This window comes from Sylvia atricapilla, chromosome 3 (assembly GCF_009819655.1).
Source record: "Sylvia atricapilla isolate bSylAtr1 chromosome 3, bSylAtr1.pri, whole genome shotgun sequence".
NCBI classification, from domain to species: domain Eukaryota; kingdom Metazoa; phylum Chordata; class Aves; order Passeriformes; family Sylviidae; genus Sylvia; species Sylvia atricapilla.
Window position 1 is genome coordinate 103,530,611 of NC_089142.1, and position 24,876 is coordinate 103,555,486.

Below are 24,876 nucleotides of genomic sequence, written 5' to 3' on the forward strand. Positions count from 1 at the left end.
TCTCATTGCCAAATCTATTTTGCCTGCATCCTTGAAATGTCTCTAGCTGTTCTGAAATCAGCGTGGTGTTTTGGCAGCAGGAAGTAATGTGCCCAGTTAACTCTTCCTTATGGACACTATTTTATAAAACAAATCTCATTTCCTTCCACACCTTGTGTGGACAATAAGGTGCCCTAGTGTTTCTCGTTGTGCAGAAGAATAGAAACCCCATTCAGGTGTTTACCTTGCCATTTCCTTTCTTCAGACAGAGGTGCTGGTTATACATTACAGGCCAGCTCAAAGATAAGCTCTTGCTACTCTGTAGATGACTGAATGGCACAGTTCTGGTGCTCCCCACTAAGTGTGTGCACACAGTGTTCCTTGTCTGACTGAACTACAGGTGTTTGTTGTCAGAAGGACCCATTTTCAGTCACAAGTTTTGAGTCATCCCAGCTAATGGGGCTTTTCAGCAGGAGTTGTGCCTGTGGCAGGGATGGATGAGTCTGGACTGGGTCCTCAGACTTTCAGGCAGCTGTGAAGACGTTGGGTAATACCACTGGATGCTGTCCCTGAAAAAAGGAAATTTTCAGGCTAAGCATGTTTATTCACCTCTTTGATAGGTTGAGGGTTTTTTTTTTTTTTTCTTTTTTTTTTTTTTTGGTTTTTTTTTTTTTTTTTTTTTTTTTTGGGTTTTTTGGGGTGTGTGTGTGTGTGTGTGTTTTGTTTTTGTTTTTTTGGGGATTTTTTTTTTTTTTTTGGTTCCAGTTTGGATTGAGTTTCTATTTAGAACTTAGCATTTAATTCCCTTGGCTGGGCTTGTAAAGTGACATTTAGGTTGTTTTTAAATCTGAAGAAGCTGTCCCTGTATAGCTCACTTTCAGGATAGGTTTTCAGTAGGTTTCACACCAAGAGCAAGATTTTTAAGGGACTGCTGTGTGACTTTTCAACAGGACACAGCAACCAGGATGCTTAGCTTGGTGACTCTCTGGGTGCCAATTTATCTCCAAAAATCACGTCCCAGTTATTGGTAACACCCTCAGAAAATTTTGGAAATAAGTGGATGGGTTCAGTTGTGTTCCCTGTGCTGACTACACCTGCAGGTTACACAGCACTGCGCAAAGCAGTGTCAGTGAGCCAGGGATTATGGAATATCAGGTAGAGCTCTTCATCCTTCACTGTTTTGAGTGAGGTCATGTTTGACACACTGGAAATTCCTTTTTGGTATTATCAATTCTCCAGTACACACGAGGTTACTTCTTTTTTGCATGTTTTGCTTATGGGTGTCAAGCAGCGATGTGTCACTCCTTCATAAATGAATGTGCATTACATCTTGCTGGTCATGGACAGGTGCCACAAAATTGCATCATTGGGCAAGAAGGGAAGAGAGGCTATTTCAACCTGTCAAGATTCCTACTTTTGAAGATTTGTTGGGGTGTTTCCTGTGCTCAACAAGAGTTTCTCCTGAAAAACAAAATTCCTGGGAACACCTCTGTCACCATATAGCTGATGTATTGAGGCAGATTCCTTCCAACCTGCCTGTAGGCAGCCAAACTTAAATTATCAGCATAGAACAGAAGTGAACATCCTTTCACAGAGAAGTTCTTTGCAGCCACATGCATTATTGTCCTCTCTTCATCCCTTTGGGGGCGAGTGGGCAGGGGCACGTGTGAAATTGTCCTCTTGCATTTTGGATGTGCTGACTGGGTGAGATGCTGGAGATGAGATGAATCACTAGGAGTGGTTGCAGCAAGTCAGCATTGCATGCCCTCCTGCTGGGTTTTTATTTGAGCAGTTTGCTGATCACAAGGCACCGCCTTTTGCCTCTCTAAGAAAGCTGTGCAATGCCATCTTATTCTATCGTGCATTAAATGTACAGATTGTTTTGTGAATCACTGCTCACTTCTCATTCAGTTTCTCAACAGAGTATAGAGCTGCAATACAACCTTGTTTTTAGCGAAAGATATCATATTTATTTGTTTTTGGCAAAAGATAACATATTTGTTATATGTGGTCTGGACTCCTTTTGTAACACAGTGAGTCTTAACTCATTCCTTTGAAGTCCCTGGATTTTCGTAGTCTGTAAGAATTAAAAAAACCCAAAAAAACCCTATGATGTAAGGAATTAACTTGTGGTTTCTTTACAAATTAATGAGGCCTAAGAAACATTGTATATTTCTTTTTAAAAGTGTGCAATAAAAACCAGAGGAATGTGCTGCTGAGCTGATGACCACAGTGGAAGAAAGGCTCTTTTTCTCTGTTTTGCTGTGCTAAAACTCTCGGGGCTGGTGCGTTCTTAGGCTGATACAGTGGCGTTGTTTTGGGTTCCCACTCACAGCCTGGAGCAGTCCCACATGGCTGGGTATGGAGTAAGTACTGCCTGTGGAGCTGGAACATGAATATGAAGCATGTTAATGCTAGTATCAATTAGACAGTGACCCAGAAATTCTTGGAAGAATGATTTTTCAGCTGTATCCTGTCTCCAGGGCTTACAACCCTAACGGTAGCTCCTATGTGGAAAGCTGGAACAACTGGGGAGTGAGCCAGGGGAAGATGAGGGGGGAACAGAGCTGAGATGCTTCTCATGAGAGGAACAAATCATTCAGGCAAAGGCGCAATCAAAGCTCTTGGACCAATAACTGAAGTCGCCATTTCAATTATGTGTGTCTAGGATTGTGCCGGCCTCAAGTGTCATCTAGGCAGATGTACTCCCAGTTTGCTTTCCATAAGAAGTGTTGGCTTTTTGAAAATATTTTTAATGACATCTGGGCATTTTGCTAGGCCTCAAATTCTTGATAACTTTCCAGGTCACGCAGCCACCTTTGCATCATCTGCCCTCCCAACCTCTTCCATTCTTTCAGGGTCTTATGAAGAGCATTAAACTTGCAGATGCAATTATTGTATAATAAAGTATTGATTTCCTAAGGAACCCTTTAACATCTGCTTTCATAATTAGCATTTACAAGGCATCAAAAATTAACCATGTACAGCCTTACCAATTAATTACAGAGCTCTTTTATTTCTGAAATAAATATCAGTGCCCACATGTTGAAAGATCTGAGTGTCTTGTTTAACTTCACTGAGTGCCAACTCATGACGTGTCTAGGTAAGACTACTGTAAAAGCAGATTATTAGAAGGAATTTTTTTGTCTTTTCATGTGCCATTTGATAATTGCCTTTATTTACCCATTTCTTTCAGCTACTTGGCATTGTCTTCCTATGTGTGTTGTAATATTTTTTCCCGGGTAATTTTTATTTTCTGCAGCAGTGACTCTTCTTGATGGTAGCTCTGGTCAACTTCAAGCATGAAAGCAAATAAGGCATTTGTTGCTCAATTAGATGTTTTCTCTTTAAATGGTACAAATCTCAGAGGGATGCTGTGGCTTAGTTTTTTTTTTTGCTCCCTCACAGGAGCAAACTCGCTGGCAGGTACTGTGTAATCAAAAGCCTTCCCTCTCCCATTCTGTTGTTGCAGATGAAATCTACAGAAAGGGTTTGGTGTTCCAATTTGGTGCTGAAGACTTATGGAGAGGCTTTTCTTCTCTAGGTGGATTGGTGGTTCTGCAACAGTAGCTGCTGTTTTGATGTGTGTGGTCTTCAGCTCTCATTTGTTTGGGCTCTGAGTTCCTCAGCAACCTGGAGATCTGTTTCTCTCTGTGCCCACTGCTGCCCCATGCCAAGGAGTTTGTTCCCTGTTTTCCCCACAAGTGTTGGTGAGACACAGAAAAACATACTAATACTTTTTATAGGGTCCTTTTTCATGCTGACTTCAGACCCCTAAAAAACTCAATTGTGAGATTTTTGGTCTAAAACTAAACCAGAGAGAGGCAGTGGTGCCCTCTTCTCTTAGCAAAGGAGAAAACCTGTTTCGAAGACCTGCTCAGAAGATTTCACTTGTGTTGAACAAGATTGAGCTCCATGACCCAAAGCAACACAAGGAAAGACCCTGTGAAAAGATTGAAGTGTGTTGTGGGGATTGACAAAACTTGAAAGAGTCTTCTTTGTGCTTCTTGGGCTGATGAAACCATGAGAGTGGAGAAAGACAACGTTTTTTATTTATTAGTAGTGGGCTGAGTTTGACTCGTAGCAAAGGGATGATGGTGAAGACTCTCAGGAGACAGAAATCAAGGGGATTAAATGCACTAACTCACTACATCTGACTGGAGGGGGTTGCAAGGAATGCCCCCCAAAAACAGCACAGGAAAGAGAAACTCTGATAACCCCAAATTTACAAAATTTAAATTGCAGCTATTGGCTTCCAGGGGCTATCAGGCTAGTAGTTGCCCATAAAATCAAAGCTCTGTTGACATTTTAGTCAATAACCATCTTATACCACCATCCCAGAATATCCAGATTTGGGTTATGCTCAGATACTTTTTAGTGTGATTTGGATTATATTCAGATACTTTTGAGTGCAGGTTTATGCAAATTTTTGCATAATTTCTGATTTTCCAGAATCAATTTTCAGAAAGAGATTTGAGCCGGGGAAGTGGGGGAATATGCACCATTTGGAGGCTATTTTTGTATTTTTAGGAGCACAATTACGGTATCATTTCAGTTGAAGAAAATCTTTGTATCATCCCTCGTATCTACTGACCATATCTACTGCCTTTTACGCAGATTTTAAAACTCTTCGTTTAGCTGCAACAGCTGTAGAAATAGAAACATCAATATAGGGTCATAAATTTGTTTTCAGAACCAGCCTATACTGTGCCATTCAGGCTGTGGCTCAACTCAGCTTTCAGAGAGGCAAATTTTCTGTGTGTGGCAGTCAGGTGTTATCTGCTGGTATTCCAAAAAGACAAAGTTCCCTACCACAGCCTCTGCCTTTTTCTTTTGGTTTTCTGTGTTTCTTGTTGGATAGACACGGCATGAAAGCCTCTGCAAGAAGCTTTGATAAGTAACAGTGACAGAAAATATACAAAAGTGCCAATCTACCTTTTCACTTACTGACACATAGAGTAACCTTGACAGTTTTCCCAGTAGGATTTGAGTCTCTCTTGGGTTCACAATCCATCTGGATCCTCAGAGCAGGTGTTTTTCTGCCTCTTGTTATCCAGTGGCTCTTCCCAGCTGCTCTGAACTCCAGAGGAATATCTCTGAAGACATTGGAGTCTGCTGAAGCCTGACTCACTTGGAAGAGCCCCAGCATGCCAAGTATTCCCACATGGAGACTTGTAGCTGAGAGCTACTGTTGGCTCTGCTTGGAAATGCTCAGTTTCTTGAGTGGTTCCCATTTTAGATGAGTGCTGAAAAGCAAATGTCCCAAGGGATATGTGCTGACCCTCGTGGAAGGGCTGATCACACAGGCATGCTGTGGACCAGTTACTGATCTATCCCACCTTCTTCTTTTACTGCAGCACAGATTTCTTTCTCTAGTTTCAGTGTCACCCACTTAGCTGTGCTTGGTTTGTGGCAGGGGAATAGGCAGGCACTTCCTCTGGATGAGAGCTGGCCGTTCCTGGGCGAGAGGCAGGAATGCTGACCTGCACAAGGTGAGTGACAACACCCTCGTTTGTGCTGCTGCTTCAAGCTCTAAGCAGGTATGGCTGTCAGGATTAACCCTGCATTCCAGAAAATTCCTCTCAGTAAATCACTTGGAAAGTGACTGTGGGCAGGGTACTCCTCCCTCTGGGTACAGGTAAAGCTCTCAGGGCGGTACAGCCAAGTTACTGCATTAAGAGTTGACTCTAGGATGGACACATGCACACACATATATTTGTCTTATCTGGGGCGTGGAAAGAGGGACTACTTAGATTATCTGTTCAGGATTTTTTTCTTTTGAAAGGCCCTTTGTCTGGAAGTACCAGAAAGGATGAGACAAACTGGTTGCCTTCACGGCCCAATGAGCAAAAAGAAAGCAGTGCTCCTGTTACCTGGAGACATTCAAGAAGGCAAGTGCAATTAGTCAGTAGATAATTAAGCTGTACATAATCAGAGTAGTGGAGACAAGCCACCTTATCCCACAGATGTAGCAGAGCAGAAGCTCTTTTTTAGAAACTGCACGACAGGGAAGGGAGGGAAGGCAGAAACTGCTTGATCAACATTATTTGCACCATGTCCTCAGCAAACAGAAGCTCCACTGGGGCCTTTTCTTGCAGCTTTCCTCCTGGGAATGCTGTCAAAGGAGGGAGTATTTCAAAGCTTGTTGTCTTTGCACTTGTCCTGCTGAGGCAAAAGTTTCACTGATGGAAGCAACTTGGAGGGAGTTTGCTATTTCAGTCCAGTGAGACTAGGAGTGAGGGTATCAAGGAAATGAACAATGCCCAGGGGAATTCATGATTGCTCTTGTTCTCCCTGTTCAAGGCTGCCCCAGTGCTTGGTGCAGGTCTCAGAGACCTGTTCCTCAGGACTCCTCTGCTGCCCATGGCAAATCTCTGTTGTGTTTATGGGGTGGGGTGCCCAGCTAGAGCGGAGCTCAGCATTTCCCTCTGCCCAAGGAACCCTCAGCTGTTTGTGTCAGGAAGCCTGATGGGTGCCTCAGCCTGCTGGCTCTGTAGCCAGGCACACTTCACTTAACCTTCAGGTACATTTATAATTAATGCTTAATTGATTTCCATAATGCAAGATCAACACATTGGCCTCTTCCTGTACATCTCTTCTCACATGAACAGTCCTTACTAACCTTATTTTGTCTTTTCCATGAGGTTTAACCTCAGGCAAGATTCTTGATGAACTTGCTGCTCATAAAAATATCCAAATGTTCCTAGCATAGATCAAATTCTGGCCTCAGGCCCCTTGGTGTTTCTTTTCCAGGAAGGGTGGCTTCTTTTTTTTCATAATGTTAGGAGTCTGTGTCTTTTCCAAGACTCAATTTTCTTTCTTGTATCTTCCCCTTTGGGGAAAGGTCATATTCACTTCACTCTAGTTGCCAAATTTTGAAAACTCTGTCTTAGAGAAATGATCCTGTGTGGGATCACCTCTGACATTCTGTTCACATCAGTATTGCGTTTTTTTCTCTTCTGTACATCTACAGGAGATTTACCCACTCTGGAACTGAGATTGGAATATTGTCCCAATAAGCATAGCCTGTGCTAGATTACTTTCAGCAAAAATAACCCAAATCAAGCTCTCCAAAGCTCACATGAGACGTTCTTGTTGAACCCAACTAGAGATCCCTCAAAAACTAGATGATCAAAGGAGTCCAGTGGGTGCAGTGTGAGTCACCCTCCTCGACCCTCAGTCTGGGGAAGAGGAGAGGATTTCCCATCTGAAATGATGTTGTGGCTTTGCTTCACATCTCTGAGAGTGAGGACAAACACAGGAGGTGAAGGGATTTGGAGAAGGACGTTATTAAAGGTGATAGAAAGCAAACAGCCTTGCAAGAAACAAAGTGCCTCACGGTGTCAGGACAGTGGCCACTCAAAGTCTGTCTGTGATATTTGTGTTTGCACTTTTCAGGTGGCTTTATTCAGGCCACGCCTGTGTGTTTCTTCACAGAACAGGTCTGTGATACAAGATTGTGTCATTAAGGTAGAAACCAAGTGTTGCCATTATCTTTTCAAAGCCTGAGGTCCAGGGTCAGAAAACGAAGTCAGCAATGATCAGCAATGCTGCTTCACGTTGCCTTAGTCCAGCCATTTATTTTAGTTAAGCAAAGATCTGGTTGTTGTTGGAATTTCTGCAGTTGTGCCTAAACAACATTATTCCCTACGCACTCTGGCAGTTCAGCACTGTGGTTATATGCTGTCTCTGAGCCTGATTTCTTTTATTTCTGAGGTGAAGGAATGGGTAAAAGGGTCAGTTTAAGTTGACCACGTGTTTTGACATTTTGTGAGTTGAGCTTTTATTTTCTCTTTCTCTTTTAACAAACTACAGTCAGGTGATATCCTTGACCTTCTACCTAGACTTTCTACCTAACACCTTTGCAGACGGGACAGATTTTGATTGTCTGAGGAGAGAGAGATGGTCTTTAGAAATCATGGGCAGAAGAGGAATCTACCCTACCAAAACCCCACCAGTTTCTAGAGCAGATAACGGGAGGGGACTTTCAAACACGCATGTGTGCTGGAGAGAGGAGAAACCAAACTCCTGCAAAGCTCAGCAGGGACTTTGCTCTCAGGAGAGAAGACATTTTCCGAGTCACACTTACAGTTCTCTATCATCTGCTGCCATCAAATACTAATGACAAATAATGATGGATGCTGATTCCTTGAGGTGGGAGCAAAAAGCATTGCTGGTGGATTGACCTGTTGTGTTAATTTCAAGCATCAGTTAAATCTTAGTTTCAGTACAAGTGTAATTCACTAAAGTAACAGACTCTTTTTTGTATATCAAATGTAATTTGGTGACTAAAAAAGAACAATTTTCCCATTGCTGCTTAAAAAGAACCATAAATTCTATATCAAATTTATTCTGTTTGTATGAGCATGCAGGAGCACATGGAAGCCTCAAGCAGGCATCAGGAACACATACTTTGAGGTACTGAGGTATAGAAAGTGAAAACAAAATCTTTCCCAAAAGAAGCTTGTGGTCCAAATACATCAGTTTTGAAAATTGGCACACTTATAAAGAAATTCTAAATAAATCTACATAGTAACAAGACAAAAGGGGCTACTGCAGACAATTAACTACAGGATCTGTGTGATAAATCTTTTATCTGAAATTAGCAATGTGTGTATTGAGTGGATCAAGATGAGCACGCTACTCTTATAGAAAACTTGTACATGCAAAACCTGTCATCTCTTATTAAAAGACAAATGACATTTTGAGGCATTACATAAATAATGGAATCACATGGCCACCTGATCTTGGTTATTTCTTAGTGAAGGATAAGGCATTTCAGACGTCCCTTTATTCTGAGTTGTAGAGCTGTAATTCTCCTGAACTGTCAGCACAAGTTGAATAGCTCTGAAGGCTCAGAATGAATTCCTGGTCTGTTTGAAGTCAGTGGGAGTGGTGTGCCTGGCTTAAATGAAGCAAAGGTTTTCAACTTTAGTGCCTGGGAAGGGGTGCCTTTGGCTCTTTGGTTTGCTAAAGGAGATGTCCAGTCACTATCTGGAGAAGAGAAATTGTATCTCTGTCTTCATCTATTCATTAGTAAATTCCGCTCAAACAAAACAAAACAAATTTAGTCTGGTGTTCTCAGTTTGGATGACCTGCCCAAGCTGGGCTTGGCCTTTAGGAGGGGATGCTTTGTGCCATGAGTGGCAGAGTGAATAAAGCTGGATTTTCTCTTTATCCACCTCAGCCCTGCTGTTTGGCTGCAGTGACACCAGCCTGTGTGGCTGCACCTCTGGTTGCTGTTGGGTGTGTGGTCTACCTGGAGCTCTGTGCACACACACCAGCAGGGGAGGGGACTCTGCTGCAGCATTTCTAACAGCTGAGCCTGCTGCTCTCTCAGGAGAACCAGCTGCTGATTCAGACATTCCTCATCAAGCCAACTGCTGTTCATGAAATTTATAGGAACTTTCTGATCCCTGAAGTTTGTAGCCCTCTAGAAAATCCAGTTGAAGCTGGACAACAGATTTGGAAGGTTATTGGTGGGGTTAGGCAGACAGCAGGAAGGCATCAGCTCTAGTTTGAATGAGAGCATAACAAACTAGAAAAGGCACAAATTACTTCCTTTCCCTTTATTAAAAACACTGGAGAATTTGGTAGGGATCAGTCAATTTCATACAGGTGTCGCTTCAAAACTTTGATTAGAGGTGGCCTTTCTAAATAATTGTTTAATGAAGAAGAAGAAAACTTCATAGAAATCTAGCATGGGTATTGTTAAAAGTATGAAAACCAATCAGTTTCCTGTGCTCTGCAATGAGCAGCAAAAAAACTTGCTTGAATTCACTCTGCTTGAATAAATTCTATGGTATTTTGGAATATCTCTTTGGAATCCAGGTGGAAGTCAACACCATTTTGTCAGAATTGACCACGGCTGGCCACTGAAGTGAATTGATTTGCACCTGGTGACACAGTATGTGTTTGTGGTCCTCTGCCTTTCAGTGATGTTTAAGGTCTGGACTTTGGAAGAGAGCCAAGAATTCATAGGACTTCCCAAATTTATAGAAAAACATGTCTGCAGCTTGGAATGCCTCCTGCCAGAGCTGGGTGGGTCTGTGTCTTCATTTCTCACCTTTCCCTCTTTGTCTGGAGGGAGAGGTGAAGGTGTGTCTTCCCAGAGCTGATAAAGGTTGCTTTAGGAATGATTTGCATTAAAAAGTCAATCTATCTAAGCTGAATTTTAATGTGAAGAAAATGCTGCTGAGATCTAGGGCTGGTATTAAACTAGGATTTGTAATGAACAGAGAGTTTGGAGATGATCAAAATAAATGAAACAGTTTGTGTATTGAGTTTTATAGTCAGTGAAGTTTTAAATGATAGATTCAGTCTGATTATGCAGACATTATATAGTGGCTGAAAATTGCCTGTATGGAGAAATTTCCTTTCAATCTCAAACATACAATGTTATATTTTGGTCTTAGCTTCTGGAGTTACGTTTGGAGTATAGATTTACATCCAAAAAACAGAGATAAGGTTCTCCCTTATTTTCAGTATTGGCCTAATCTCTATCTTCTCACACCAATTACTGTCTTCACATAGATGCATCTCCTCTGTTATTCTGCCATTTGAAGCAGTGTTCATGTATCTCTCTGTGTCCTTCACCTCCTTTTCCCATAGAAATGCCACTTGGAAACACAGTTTCTTCTTCCTCATGGCTCCTAATGCTATTTTTCTGCTTCTCTCACCACTTACTTGCTTTTAGCTGTAGTATTTGAGGTAGAATTACAAAATTAACATACAGAATATTCTGAAAGGGATCCAAGGACCAATTGTACCCATCTACACTAGACAAGATTAATTCAGCTGAATAAGGAGGATGAGGAAGCCTGGTGGCTAAATCTAGGGAAGGAAATATGCCAACTGCCCATTTTGATGGATAATCTTAATTTCTCCCTCTAAAAAGGTCTTCGAGTGTCTGGATAAAGAAATCAGAGATCTAGAACACCATGAAAACCTTCAACAACAACATAGTAACAGGGAAGAATCTGTGAAGAAAAAGAAAGAAATGGTGTCAAACATTTCAGAGCAGTGTTTAAACTTAAGGCCATTCCTGCTGCCTTATAGTCCTTCACATTGCTTTCTCCAGCTGATAGGTATTCCACAGAATTTGGTTTATTCCCAAATTTACAGGATTCTGCAATGACACTTCCCATGCACCCCATGCCAAAGGCAGATCAATTTTCATGTTCTCCATTAGCTGCACGGTATTGAAAATATATAAGCATGTCAGGTTGATTTTTTCCAAGCATTTTCTTTGGGATAATGAGTTTCTTCTGTGTTTGCATACCACTATGTCTCTGTTTATGTACGGTTTCTAAACATAACACTATAAGCTTTTTTTCCTCTTCACAAATCAATGCTATTGATGGTTTCTCTTTTCATTGTTTTTTTTCCCTCCTGTTTTAGTGAGCTGTCATCTGGCCAAAAAAAAAAAAAAAAGGACCTTGTGCATGGCAGCATGTTTCTTTCTTCATGTCTTGATATGTTTGTCATTATTCCACAGTAAAGAAGTTATACTCACTGGTTTAATCTCTATCTATTTATTAGTAGTACTTCCTATGGGCTAATTAATTCTGTGTTTAAAAAACCCAATGGTTTGTGATGATAAGCAAATCATTAAAATAGATATTTGTGAATTTACTGAATTCTTAAAGAGGAATTTCTGTGTTAGAAAAGGGAAATTAATTTCTTTTTTGGAACCCTTGCTCTCCCATGTTTTCAGAATTTCCAGAATTATTTATTGAGAGAACCTTATGGGGCCTGAACAGGGAAGAAGTTGAGACCCTGTCTCTGAACCAAGCTGTTTGCAGTTTCTCCATCACTGGGTAGTTTGTTTCTTTTTTGCTATGTTAGGGCTGGTTTCCAACATTTTATCCCTAATTTAGCACCAAAAGTGCACAGTGGAGTTGGCTTTCCCCAGGCTTTTGTGTGTGTTTTTGCAATGTTGGCATTGGTTTCCTCCCTTGTCTTATAGAGCACTCAAGAAACAAATGCAGCTTGTCCAAAATACACGGATGATAACTACCCCAAACATACACATTTTGCTTTTATTCCCACATATGTTTTGGCAAGCTAAAGAGCTCATTTGGCTTCCTAGATATTTGAGCAAGGAGGGAAACTCTTGTCGTTTCTCCCTTCTATTCCGTGTTTTTATTTATTCATCATATTGTTCTTTCAACCCGCATAAAGAAACCCTGAGCACTATCACAACTGGCAAAGATTAAAATCAGTGACTAATATCCTTTCTCCAATAAACTTTACCAACCCCTAGCACGAGACATAAATAATACAAAAGGCCCTCTCATATTTTGAGGAACTGATATGAAAATTATAATAATTGTTCCACGGTTAATGCTACAAGGGCTCAGTAACACTTCAGGACCTCCATACTGGATTTGATTTGCAGCCAGCTGGAGCCTTTCCATTCAATCAATGTGGTTTAGACTGTGCCCCAAAAAAGAGGTGGGTAAAATTTTCATATTCAGTTTGGACTTTTCCTCCCTTTTGAACTCATTCTCAGCAGCTGAGCGAGAAGCACTTGAAGGGGTAAATAACCACTTGAGTGGTTATGAGATGACATGGTTGCATTAACTCTGTGTTTAGAAAATCTGTCTGTGTTCAGGTCTGTGCCTGGAGCCCTGGGCACAATGCTCTGATCTTATAGGGGAGAATGAGCCAGTCACTAACCATCAGCCAAATAATCGAATAATTGAAGCTCTCTGAACACTGGAGCAGATTCAAAGCCTCAAATAAACCAAAAGGAGGTGCTAGGGGGGCAGGTGGAAATAGCCATTGACTTTTCCTCAGGACTGCAATTAGGTGAAAAGATATTTTTCTCCTACGTGGAATGTGTGAATGGATGGTATGAAACAAGTGATTAAACCCTGGCCCTTGGATATAAGCACTGCTTTCAGACTGGCTTGTGACCCAACCCAGAGTCTGATTTAGAGGTGGGAAGTTAATTAACTTCATATAATCCAAGCTGCTTGTTTTTATGTTTGTGTTTTTAATACTAAGTTTTCTCTGCAACAGTAAAATTCAGGAAAATGGTTCAAACTCTGAAACAGAAGTGTCACAACAGTCAGGTTTGTTGACTGCCTCCACCAGGTGTGAGGCTGGTTGCTGTTGGTGTTCAACTCAGCAGAGAATACAAATAAAGGATGAGGTTCTTCAAAGACTTTTTATTAGCAGTTGAGCTAATAGTTACACTTGAATAGGAATTAAGGCTCGAGCTGGCACAGTTTGGAGCTGACGCCAGCGAGGTTTAGCAAATGGCCACGTTCCCAGGCTGCTCGGGGCATGATGTCCAGTGGCATATGGAGATGAAGGACTGGAAACACTAAAATAGCCAAGAGAAACCCATGGGGCAGTGGGAAAACAGTGCTTGATCCTCACACCCTTTGGGGACTGTGGGTTCACTCCCCCCAGTAAAAAGAGCTGGAGAGGAGCTGTCTCAAGGACAGGAGATTAACTGGATGAGACTCCTTAAAGGTTTTTCTTTCTTTTTTCCTTTTCTTACCGTCAAGGCTCATAATCTTGTAATTTTGGCTCAGAGAGAGGTACCTTTTAACCCTGTGACTTAAAGGAAAGTTTTTTTGAACACGAAGTGGAAAGGAATATATAGAAAGTCAGGATTATATGTAGTTGGTATCTAGTATAAATACACAAATTCATGTAGCTTTGCATTAATTTCAATGATTCGTTTTCTGCTATCAATGTCAGAGTCAGAGGAGACATTCTAACCAATTTCTCTGTTTGTGGGAAGTCTGGAAAAGAGAAATCTGACAAATGGTAGAATCTTGTCTCTATTAAATTAGGGGTAAAACTCACTAACTTCATGGAGTTGAGATTTCAGCCTGAGAAGCAATGTTTTGATTAAAAAAAAAATGAAATAAGAAATAAGTTTTAAAGCTTTATCTGTGAAAAAAGGGGACAACCAGGAGGCTAGAAATACATCACAGCAGGAGTTGGCTTTTCTCTTATTTATCCAGGTAAAATAATCTGATAAATAATCTCAAATAAATATGAAGAACCACTCATCCTCTTAAATGAGACACAGTATCTTGTGAGACTTTCATTCCATGAATGAAGGCAGAGCACCCCTTGAGATAACAACTGCAAAGGACATTAATGCACTTTTCTCTTCAGATTCCACACACAGAGTTAACTGGTTCGTTGCTTTAAACTTTATTCTGGTTGTTTTATAACTGCAAGGATCTCCTTAAAGCTTTGGAGGAGGATCCCTTAGCTGTCTCTTGCTTCAGAGGAAAACATTTTTTAGGGAAAGAAGTGTTAGGCCAGGAGTGTATCTTATCAAAAAAGAACTTCAAAGAAGTTGCAGACATTGTTTTATTTGTATAGTTTATAGGTAAAAGGCTAATGATTCCAAATAGCCATGATTTTGGAGCCAGGCCCTGGAAATCGTGCTACTAGTGAGCTTCAGAAGAGGAATTTCAGTTCTTGTTGGACATTTTACCTTTAAATCTTATTTTCCTAATTTTTCTAATGGCCACTTTTGCTAGAAACTGCCTTGCAGATTAAATAATCTCATAATCTGCATGAATCCAGGATTTTGTGCTTTAAGAAAGATAACAGCTCTCTTGAGTCCTCAAACAAAAATGCTTTGAAAATGCTCCTGCAGAATTGTTGATTAAAGGAATACTCACTTTGAAGTTCATCATACTTGTGTGAGAATAAGGATAAAATGGGATTTTAACGTTCAATAACAAATTGTTATTTGAGAAAAGAGTCGCTTGACAAAACTATTTCATATTCATCATTAGGAATTAAATTCCCTGAACAAAGCACATTTGTTTCACGGTGTAATAAATAGCTGCTGCAAAATATGAGGATTTGACTTAATGGGAACTGCACAAATTGCCTTCAAGGAAAGTCATGCACATGGACATGCACTCAAGAGTCTTCAATGACTCCTTTCCTCTCTTCAATTTGACCTGTTGCAGAGTGATACTGGATAGTTTTTCACCAATTTTCCCCCCCATTATAGAGCTCTGTGTGCTCATGAAAAAAACAAACATGACTTGAAAGAGAGAGATTTCCCTGCTCTGCCCAGCTGAGCACTCGGAGAGCTTGCATGGGAGTGAGAAACCCTTCTCGTGGATATATTAAGTGCTACCATCTGTTTGAATTGTTTTGAAATGTCTTTTTGGGCCAAGGCCTGCCCTTGTGAGGAGACAGTTTAGCATGAAAGTCTCAGCAGTTCCCTGAATGTGAATAAGGCAGCAAAACCCAATCCTTTCATGCCTCCCAATCATGCCCTTTCATTTCGCTGCAATAACTGGATCAGAAGAGCAGCTTCCAAAAACTGAGCCTGTGCTTGTCTTGATGACTCCTTAGACTGATTTCAAGGAGTTTTTTTCTCCACTGACTCCGATATTGTGTTGGGCAACAGCAGTGAGTCAAACACAGTTTGTGGGCAAGCAAAAGAAAAGTGCCTTTTTTTTTTTCTTTTAACTTTGTCATACTGTTTTCTTTTTTTCCAGAAGCCTTAAAAAAATTGGAAAAATATGGAAGAAAAACTTGTATGTGAACTGGTTTTTTGTTTCCTGGGAACAGTAAAATGCCCCTTAGAATACTATATAAGGTGATATTATTACTGCCACACTTCAGAATTTCTGTCTGAGCTAACAAATACATTTTGAATGAAGTTTTGTCAAAGTTTACAGCATTTGGCAATTACAATTCCTATCTCTTATAAGCCAAACTTTATTTTTAGTCCTTAATACTGTGTTAGTGAAGTTATAATTAGCATGTACACAGGAATAGCAAGTCAGTTTTTCTCCTTAAACACCACTTTCTTTTTGTATTCCACTACTTCTTCATAAATTAAATTTTATACTGTAGATTTCATTTTGATTTACACATCAAAATCAGTGATGTTTTTTCAATATTGTCTTTTCCTCTTTTCCCCCCTCCTTTATTATATCCCCAGGGGAAAAAAACCCCAAACCAACCCTAACCATTAATGTATAGCACATATTTGTAACTTTTTCCAGATACTGTTATTCTGAAATGAAGAAAGTACTCTAATCACTTCCCTCTATACACCAAGTATCATTTTCTTTTGTGATATATCTAGAGCTGATGTATACTCAACTACCTGATAGGTTTTTCCCTATTTGTCTGGATTTGTTTGCTTTAGAAAAAGAGAAAAAATAGACCAAGAGAGGCAATCTCAAATTTTTAGCATTCCTGGAATCTCTATTCATCCCTTGCAGGGCTCATGCAGCTGAAGCCGCACGTGCTGGTTTCAGCTGGGGTAGAGTTAATTTTATTTCCATAAATAAAATGTTAGAGGGGCTGTTAGAGGGCAGGCTTTGGTAGTGAAGCCTCCTTTTTCACCAGTGTTTGGACTAAAGAAGCATTTCATCACAGTGTGTGTGTGAAAGAGCTTGGATAAATTTTTAAGCTGCCCTGACACAGCTGTGCCTGAGCCCTCACCCTTTACCGTTCCCCCTTTTCTGAATTGCATTGCACCATTTCATTTTCATGCTTATTATTGAGGATGCAGTTTAACACACCCAAATATGACAGAGATTAACCAACAGTGCTTAAAGGAAGGAAGGGATGACTTGGAGAAGGGAGTGTGTTCTGGCACTGAATTAGTTCTTCGACATTGAATCTATTATTGTGTATTTTTTTGGGTGAAGAATAAAAATAAAGATCTGCAGCTTTGTTTACACTGGGATACTGTGTCCTGACTTGCCTCTCTGACAGTCTGGGGACCTTTTGAAGTCTGAAATCATGGAAAGTTCATCACCAAAGTTTGAAAGATAAGATGCAGCAAACTGAACTGACCAGGCTGAGAGGTGACGTAAGTGCTGGGACCAGTTCTGGAGCAGCAAGGCAGGATAGCTTCTACCTTGGTGAAAAGAGACAAGGAGCCAAGTCAACCAAGGGTTACCTGGACTGGAAGAGCAAGTCCAAGCAGCTCTTCAGCCTTATAATGAAATACTTCCCAGAGTCCTCTTCTTTATACTGAAGTGCAAATGCTGTTGCATCCAGGACAAAAGCTTGTAGGTAGTGATGATGTCTTTTTCAGCTTTCAGGTGCACAGACCTGAGCCAGCAGCACCCAGAGGTGTTTTCTGTAATCTGCAGAAGAATGTGTGTACCTGACAGGGTGCTTGTCCAGGTGTACATATCGGTCTATTGGAACAGACTGGTTTTGTCTTAGAACTTTGTTTTTGGAGCTCACTCTTCTCTGCTCGTCCCTGTTTTACCAGACACCATCATGCTGGTCATCTCTGCACGTGGCTCTGTGTTTCCTGACATGGACTGAGGATGCAGGAGGTATTTTTGAGCTACCTGGAGAAAACCCACCTTGGGAGGCCTGTGCTGAGTTGTGCCTGTCCAGTACAGTGTTTCCTTCACTGTACATGTTTCACTGTGGGCCAAAGTTACTGTTCTTAGTCAAAAAGAAACAGGAATAGACTGGGATCACCTAGAAGAACTCTGAGATAGTTAATGCTTTTGCCCAGACAAGCCTGAGCAATGTCCTTTGTGAATATCAAACTTCTGACACCCTGTATCTGCAGTTTCAGCTGAGAGATTGTGGTGTCAATGGGACCACCTGAGCCAGAGGCAGAGAATAGGAAGGTGAATTTTGTTTGCTCATTTCTGGTCAGCCTTCTTTGTCCAAGCAATATAAGTACACTTATGCTTGATCTGTGCAAAAAAATAAATACAGGGCTACTTCTTACAATCCAGTTGGGAAGAGGATCTTGTTCGGGATGTGGCAGTTTGTTATTGGATATGGTCTCTTCCTTGAGTACTTGTAGCCAAAACTCCTGTACTGGCTGATCTCCGAATTCTTTTAATTTTTTTCCTTCTCCCAGTCATAATCTTAGCCATAAATGGAACAGGACTTGCCTCCTGCTTTGAGAGATGCTGCCTCATTTGTCCTTTGAGATTTTGCGAGCGAGAGTTGCTGCTCCAGCTTTCATTCATTCCCTGGTCCTGAAATAGTTTCTGGATCTGAGCCATCTCTCTTCAAGGTGATGATAGGGATGGGAGCTAGGGCGGAACTTGTGCATGGTGGGGATGGGAATTTGAGCCTGGGATGTCTGTTTTAGTTGGCAGATTGCTGTCTTGGACCTGCTTGCTTGTCTGCTGGAGCCAAGATTGTTGCTGTCCAAACTGCAGCGTGAGATGTGCACATCTTGACCAGCAGTGGGGCTGAGCTGCTTGGCACGTGGAGTTTTATTCAGCCTGGGATGTTGGTGACTAAAATGTTCAACTGCTCCCAAATTACCACCACGGTTTCTTTCATAAGTACGAAATAAAGAACTTCTGCTGAAATGAAACCTCATGGTAAGATCACTACATCGTGCCTTGCTTGAAAGAAGATTTTTTTTTCTTGGTGTGTGTGTGCTGCAAGGAGTAAGGAAGAAAGTCCCAGAGAGAAGGAAAACTTCGGCAACAGAAATTTTTCTTTCCTGGGTCTGATCCCTAGGGGTAAATCTGTCACATCCTGCATCTGAAATCAGCAGGGTTTGTACAGAACTATTACCTGAAATTAAAATTACCTGTACCTGAAATTAAAATATGGTTGCAAATAGTCCCAGGGAAGATTTTTTTGACTCTTTTGGTCAAATACAGTATATTCATCGGTACTTCTCACCCTGCTGAGATTTGCTAAAGTCTGTAAAGGAAGCAGAAGAAAGGACTTGCTTTTAAAAACGTGTTTACTTCCTTCAAACCACCTGGGCTTATGGACCTTCAGCAGGTTGAGAATTTGTTTTATACAACCTATTTCCCCTCCCAGGTGGGCTTTAATGAACTCCTTCAGCTTTAGAGTGAAGCCTTACAGCTGAATTTCATTCAAGCTCCATGCTTCTCTCTAGCTTATATACAATATAAAGATCAGTCCCGTGCACTCACCATCTCCTGGAGGGTGTTGAGCACTTCAAGTTGACTGGCAACTATCCCCAGTCCCTTGCCAATGTCATCCTGCTTGTAAGAAAAATACATCACGGGAGAAAGGCTCTGTTATGAAAACTGTTATTAGAGAAAACATTACTTGTTCTTAAATCTTAACCAGATTATGGAGGGTTTCGAATTTTCAGTAACAATAATTTTCTGGCGTTCCCCATCAGGAGGCAAGGACTGCTGTCAGGTCCACTGGCATTAATCCAGCTTTCATCTGGAGAGAGATTCTGGATTGAGAAGGAGAGCTGCAGTTTTACCCTCGTGCTTTTGTTCCTCAAGTTAAAACTAAAATTGGGGCAATTTGGGAGAACTCCAGGGTTTGGGTTTTTTGCATGAAGCAGAGAATTTGTTTTCTTCCAATTCTTAACATAGCCTGTGATGCTTAAATATTTTGTTAAAATCGTTGTTAGTGTTTAGCTGTTGAGCTCTGGTACACTTTTATGATGCTTGAGTTATCTCAACTCCCTAATGTAAAAAACAAAGCAAACCTTTAATTTCATTTTAACAGTGCACAGGTATATGGATATTTAAGCAATTAAGAATTTCATATCCTTATCTCTGTGGGGCACTTCACTGGAAAAACTGGTTATTTCCTGGTTGCAGTGAGATTTACTGTTAGGGTTAAACCCTGTTATAAAGCCTGACCTCATTGCATAAATTACTAATTCACGATAAGATGAACACGTTGGCTGTTTGCTTGGTGGAAGCAGTTTGCTGAAAACTCTCTTTAGTTCCTCTTAGGGAGAGTGTGGAGCAGCACTTGACACCTTGGCCTGGTTTTGGAGCCCAATGGATCCTCAGTCAGTGCCACCAACAGGAGCTGCATCCCCTTGGACTCTCTGCCAAATCCAGATTTTGTTCCCACTCTACTACCAAGGGTCACCATGGAGACATTTTGTACCAGAACAGCTCGTTTTAAATATTAGATTTCAGCCTTTGAGTGCATACTGGAAGTTTACAGTTGCAGTTGCTTTAGAACATCTGCTTTTTCATAGGAGGAGGGAAAAAAAACACTTCAGGGAAGTTAAAAAGCCTAGATGATAGATTTGGCATTGCATGTTTGTTAGAGTAGTAACCAGTTGCTTAGCAAAGAAGGGTCCATCCATAAATACTTTAATATTATTTATTAAATTATGGTGGATTTTAAAACACACCTAATAATAACAACATTAAATGTTTCAGTGTTTAACAGGCGTAGGCATTTTTTTAACAATATCTACAAGTTATGTGCTTTGCAACAGCTTGTTATGGCCTCATCTGTTAGGCATTTAGTGTGCATTCACTTTATTTGTTTCTTCAGGAAAAAAATGGAATTCTCTCTAGCAAGATGCAAAGGAATGTAGCTGCATCCAATGACCAGTTAATAAACAGGATCAAGCATTTATGAAAGAAGTCGAAATTTAAAGCTGTATTCACATACAGGCATAACTCACTAGGGTTTATCTTTTGCCACCCTGCTCCAAGCTCTCCTAAAAACATGACCTCCTTCATTGCCTGCTGTGTGAGGGTGGTGCTGCTGGCTGGGCTGGCTTCCTGCTCTCACTGGGGTTTTAGCACAGCTTGAATGAAGAAATAAAAAATAAGAAATGGAAATAGAGAAGAAATAGAAATAGGAGAAATAGCCTTGATCTGTGGTACCAGGAGTGGTTGGGACTGGCAAATAATCCATTAAAATGAAGGAATTTAATGTCAGGACACAGCCTATTTTGGTAACAGCTTTTCCAAAGTAGACCCCTGCCTTCCTCCCCTCTTATGGGCACTGTGCTCACCAGGCTGTGAAGGGAACATTTCAGTTCCCCTTTGAGGAGCAGCATCTGCTGGAAGGATTGCAAGGATGTCTTTTTTGGGAAGCTCCACCTCACGAGTGTCAGGCACTGGCTGGTTCCAGCATCTGTTTGTTTCAAAGGAATTTGAGGGCAGAGCTCAGTCTTCTGTTATCAACAGACAACATGCCTTTAATGATATATTTATTATAAATATATAAATCTGATACTTATGAAAGATTCTATGCATATAGAGCTTAGAGGAAGCTCTGCCTGGGAGATTTGTTTCCTGTTTTTCCTCACATCAGTTTGGACTTGATGAGCTTGAGGGTCTTGTCCAACCTTAGTGATGCTGTGATTCTTTGAAAAGACAAAAGTTATTTCTGAACATTTAGGACAAGAGGTTAATTGCAGATTATTTTTGCTGAACTCCACCCTTTCTGACCCTGAAACTACAAGATGTTTTATTCTGAGGATTAAATAGGAGAGACCAGCCAATGATTCCCAGATCATGACAGGTGGCAATTTCTCTTGCTTTTAATCCCACTGGGATTGGTGGGACTCCCAGAGTGGTACTGGAGGAGGAGTGCTCCTGTGTGGAGATATTGCTAACCAACACCTGAAACATCTGATCCCTCCTCTAGCAATCACTGTGTGTGCCACGAAGGTGGGGATATGTGTCTGAGAACTCTTAACCCAGGCATGTGCTGAACACTGGCAGGTTTCTGCCAACAGGGAATTGGTTCTTTCCCTGTCCAGGTGTTAAGTAGGAAGAAGACATAGAGAGGCTAGTTAGGGTTTTGTCCAGTTATTTTTCCTCCCCACATATTTCCACAAGTTCCAACAATGTTAACTGGACACCAAGTCACCAAACAGTTAAGGCAGAGATTTTTGGAGCATGGGAAACTGATACTGGCCTTGCAAGGCTGTTGCACACAAGACTCCGTGTTTAAGTGCCTGAATATGGATGTTGGTGCCTTGCTTCAGGCGTTTGGTTTGCAAATGCTGGTGTTGGGTATTTGCCAGGAATGGAATTGGAATCTTTTGACTTTGTGGTTTAACTCCTCGGCAGCATTTCTTCTCAGCACACTGTATCCTGTGCTTATTCATATGGAGAACAAGCTTGATACTTCCACAGGGAAAATGATTTTTTAGTGATGAATGACAATATGTGGAATTTGGGGTTCTTGCATGGGACTTTTTCTTGATTGCTGTTGAAGAAGGAGTGTTTTATTTTCTCAGTTCAACCCTTTCTTGGTTGATGCCCTTTGGAAGAGAGCTCACTAGCATGGTTCCTTTTACTGAATTAATGGATGACTTTAGGGTTTCTGAGCCAGAGAGTGTAACTGCTCAGCCTGGCTTAGGACCTCCTTGTGCTGAAGTGAGGCAGGTTCTCCAGGAGAAGGTTACCATCTTGCTATCCCCAAACAGACCTTGTCAGCCAGTCTTTGTCTCTGAAGTGGCAAGGAGCAGATAGGAAAAACTATATGGCAGGAAAAGGAAGGACTCCTCTCATGTCTTTGCCTCTCTTCTGATCTCCTTGGTTTTAGCATGATTTGTAGAGAAGAAGAAAATAAATAAATTTGACTTCTGGAAAATGACTCCTGTGCCTGGGATAGGCAGTTGCCTGGCAGAGATGCTCCTGGAAAGTTATCTGTGGGAGCTCTGTGAATTTGGAGCATATTCAGAGCAGACTTATCTTGGGAGAATTTTGCTGGAATGAGTGCCCAGAAAATAAGCCTGAGCTGAGGGTCTTCTACAGAGTTAGAAGTCCATCAAAAGGAAAACAAATTGGCCAAAAGGGAAAGGGAGGGGGCAGCAACAGACTTGATACAGGCGATCCTTCCCCAATGCTATAAATTCTTACTTCAGAGAATATGGTTGTGAGAACCTCTCCATTAAATGGTTATTGCCTTTTTTTTTTTTTTTTTTTCTTCTATATGGACAAATTGTTTTTCCCCCCTCACTTCATTCTGGGAGACAGCCGAACTCTTTTAACTGGAACTTTCCCAAATAACTCAGCCCAAGACAGAGACACTGGCTAGGAAAATATAATACCAAGCAGAGAGAGTTTGGCAATGTCTTTAGTAAATGAAAGCCGAATTTCTTAATGGAAAGTGTCAGGCACCCTTAACCATAAGCAGTAGTAAAACTCAGCCTATAATTATGCAAATGAAGAAGGGTCATCTTTGCCAACTGGACCCGTTTCCCAAACATTGCATTCTCTTATAAGAATCTGGAGTAGTTGCATGATATATAACAAGGTGGTTGTAAAACGACATTTTGAATGCGACGTGAGCTGCCACTTACAACAGTGAATAAAGTCCTTGTTAGAAAACAGTAGGTCAAGTTCAGCTGCAGCAAGTCCTGGAGATCTGGGGCTGTGTGGGGCTTCAGAAAGTTTGGCAAGAATTTTTCTACTGGTAGTAGAAACCAATGATCTTCCCTGACTGTCATAGTTTTTGTAAGCAAGGTAGGAGTTACAACTGATGTGTTGTGAAAGGCAAGCTTGATGAATGGAGATTAAAAGGGGTAGTCATTGCTGCTGGGATTGGGATTTTGCACTGTGTGCAATAAGCAGGCTAGGAAATACTTTTTCTTTTTTTTTTTTTTTTTTTTTTTTTTTTTTTTTTTTTTTTTTGTCTCTCATATTCATATAATTTGATCTCTGGAGGGTTTCCTTCTCTTCTAAAGGAGTACAAATTTGCCAGGGGTGGAAAGAAACAAGTAGTTCTAATAGAGATGGTGAGCTGAGAATGGCCATTCATATGTCTCACCTATAAAATCAAAATCAAGAAGCTAAGAAAAGCAGTCACTGTGTTCTTACATTCTCCAAACCTCCTCGGGCTGTGGAATGGGGACAGTCAAGGTCCATCTAGACATTTTCTCATCTCTAGGTTTTGGTGATTCCCTTGTTCCGTTCCGCTCTCTTCCTTTGGCACACTTGGATGCATTAGATATGGGGAGAAAAAAAGAAAAAAACCCCAAACCCTAATGCTGTTTAGGTTTGTTCCACGCTCTTGGGATCATCTTGCTCAGGGTTTCCAGAGTTGCTCAGAATAGATGCTCTGGGCCGTGTGTCACATGGCATCCGGCCATGCACCGTGACACAGATGGTTCCTGCCAGTCCTTTTTTTTTTTTTTTTTTTTTTTTTTTTTTTTTCTTCTCTACAGGAGAGAGATGCCAGCATTAGCTAATCCCTAAAGCTCCCTCATGCTGGGCATCCACCCAGTTAGAGAGGTTTAAACCTCCGTGGTGTCTTAAACACTCTTGTTGATGTTGCCTTGTGCTCTGTTTCCTCCCAGTGCCTTTACTGGAGCGCGGGTGGACGGCGCGGAGCTGGGCCATCAGCAGAGAGGACAGTGGCAGTTTTATGTTTTTTGGAGCACAGTTTGTTTCTCTGGGAAACAACCTCCCTCTGTGGAAGGGCTTCTTTCAGATCTGCTGCTCTTATTGGTGTTTTTATTATTATTTTTTAGGGTGCAATCGTTGCTGGTGAAACAAAGAGTATGTTTGTCATTTCCAGTCTGGGATATGGTGGTGCAGGCTATGTAGTAGTTTCTTTCACCATAGGTAAAGCTTGGATATGGCTTTATGGTTTCTATCTGGAAGAAAAGCCAGCCAAAATCCTTTGGGAATAAATGTCTTGTGTAGGAGGATCCCGGGAGACAAGGCTTTAGTACTCTGAGCTTGCTGCTGGTGGGGAACAACCAGAGCACTGAGCAAGTCAATCACTTGGATTTCTAGGAGGGCAAGATAGAAATTACTGAGCAATTATAAGAGGTGGCAGATGACAAATAGAAATGCCTTTCTCTTAATTTTTCAGCAGATGATCTCATTTTACACCAGATCCTCAGCTGCTGTAGATCAGACTAGTCCCTTGAAGCCTGTGCTGATTTGCACCTGCTACAGAGCTGGCAGTGGCATGCTTGATTTTAGAAAGAAAATAATTGTGGTTGTAGTGTAAAATCAGCTTAGTTTTGGATTAGAGAAGCTTTCAGCATTTCAGTCACTCTGGAGGTTGCATGCACCACATGTTTGTCAAGTTGCAGGCTGACACACACAAACTTCTTTCCTGTCTTTCAGGTGAATCTGTATGTTCACCTGCTTCAGTGGCTGTTTTGGAAAATTCTCAGACTTCTCCTTAAGTGTTTGTCTGCATTATTTATTTTGAAAGCAAGGGTTTTAA